This window comes from Suricata suricatta, chromosome 11 (assembly GCF_006229205.1).
Source record: "Suricata suricatta isolate VVHF042 chromosome 11, meerkat_22Aug2017_6uvM2_HiC, whole genome shotgun sequence".
In the NCBI taxonomy this organism is placed as follows: Eukaryota; Metazoa; Chordata; class Mammalia; order Carnivora; family Herpestidae; genus Suricata; species Suricata suricatta.
This window is the reverse complement of record NC_043710.1, coordinates 34,079,665-34,081,605: the sequence shown is the minus strand read 5'-3', so window position 1 is coordinate 34,081,605 and position 1,941 is coordinate 34,079,665. Positions and strand designations below refer to the sequence as shown.

The following is a 1,941-nucleotide window of genomic DNA, read 5'->3' as shown; positions in this document are numbered from 1 at the left end:
ATTGTTGGGAGGATTACAAAAAATTCTCTTTTAGGAAATCTTCAGATAAAACAAAACAAAACAAAACAAACCTCAGAAAACAAAAAAGAAATAAACAAAAAACATTGCCCGTGGGAGGAAAATGGCCCTACAAATGATATATTTTCTTTCCTTGTATTTATATTTTAGCTGATGGTACTTCAGCTGATCTACATTTACTGTCCAAGGGATCTCATTTGCTCTTACCACTTATCTGTGTTTTCTGGATAATTGCATAAATATTCAATTGACTTTGACTATGCAAACACACCTACAAAATTGTTAAGATTTGGAAACAAGTTATCTTAGAAATAAGTCAGTTTGTTGGAGGTCAAACATAGCTCAACATAATGCAGAGACTAACAGATTAGATAGATAGGTAGATATATAGACAATAGATAGATATTGTATAGATATTGTATATATATATTGTGTATTTATAGGTAGATATTATATATGTGTGTGTATATTCTCACATAAACATACTCAGAAAATGAATTTACCACATACATATGAAATGTATGATCTGACTTCCTCTTTGTAACACTGATTTTTTTAAAAATATGGAACGCTTCATGAATTTGCGTGTCATTCTTGCGCAGGGGCCATGCTAATCTTCTTGTTTGTAACACTGATTTATGAAAAATTTCCAATTTTAGTTTTTGAATAGTCCTTAAACACAACTTTTTTAAGGGTTATAGAATGTAGAATTTTGAATGCATCATATTTGTAATAATTCCTTTAGCGAAATACATTTTGATTTCCTCTGGATTTCATGATTAACATTGGGAGGATGATCTTTGCAATAATCTTTAGTAAGCTGCATGTCTGTTATTTCTCTAGGTTAGATTTATAGAAGAATTATTATCTCTACAGATAGAAATTTGTTAAATTAACAGGATAACATTACCAAATCACTTAATAGTAAACTATTTTTATATGTAGCCACCATAGAAATATTCATAGTAGGTAAATAGCACTTTTGAAACTTTCCAGTTTAAATCCTTCAATGAGTTTCCATTACTCTCACAATAAAACATACCATTGTTTCTCTATTGAGATGCACAGTTGATGTATGACATTGCACTAGTTTTAGGTGTGCAACATAATGATTTGATATATGTAAAAATTGCAAAATGATTACCAAAATAAGTTTAGTTAACAACCAACACCGCATATAGTTACAAACATTTTTTTCTGTGATGAGAACTTTTAAGATCTACTCTATTAGCAACTTTGAAATATATACTACAGTATTATTTATGATTCTCACTATACTTTACACAAAATGCACAATCTTAAACATAATCCAGGGTTCTATATGATTTGGCTTGTGCTCACCTCCCTAACCTTATCCCAAACCACACTTTCTTTCAGCCATGTTTGCCTTCATTTGGTTTCTCAACAAATGAGGGCATTTCTCACCTCAAGACTGGGAGGCCTGCTCTTACCTGGGGATAGCATTCTTATCCTGATCACTTCCTTCATATCTCAATTTACAAATCACTTCTATGAGAGTTTCCTAGACTACCTTATCCAAAAGTCATTTTCCCTAGCTGATTTCCATTGCATCCGTGGGTTTATGCATTTATTTATTTTATAGCTTTTATCCTAGGAGAAGGAAAGCCCCCTGAGGAGAGGAACAGGGATCTGGGCACAATGTGGAGTATATTGTACCTGCTCACTATTTGACATATGGCTATTGACTGCAAAGAATGGCTACAAATTAGCTGTCAAATATTTTGCAACCATTTCCTCATCATTTTCTTTTATTTACATATTTTATGAGACAATATTTTATGTATTTATATAGTCATATAGTATAGCTGTTCATTTAGTATTTTTTTTTAATTGTTTAATGTTTATTTATTTTTTGAGAGAGAGAGAGTGCGTGAGCAGGGGAGAGGCAGAGAGAGAGAGAGA

General features: G+C 31.7%; 1 pseudogene; it reads right to left on the bottom strand.

Annotated features, from left to right (window-relative positions):
- Positions 1 to 575: 575 nt before the first annotated feature.
- Positions 576 to 675, bottom strand: LOC115272845 (annotated as a pseudogene).
- Positions 676 to 1,941: the final 1,266 nt, after the last annotated feature.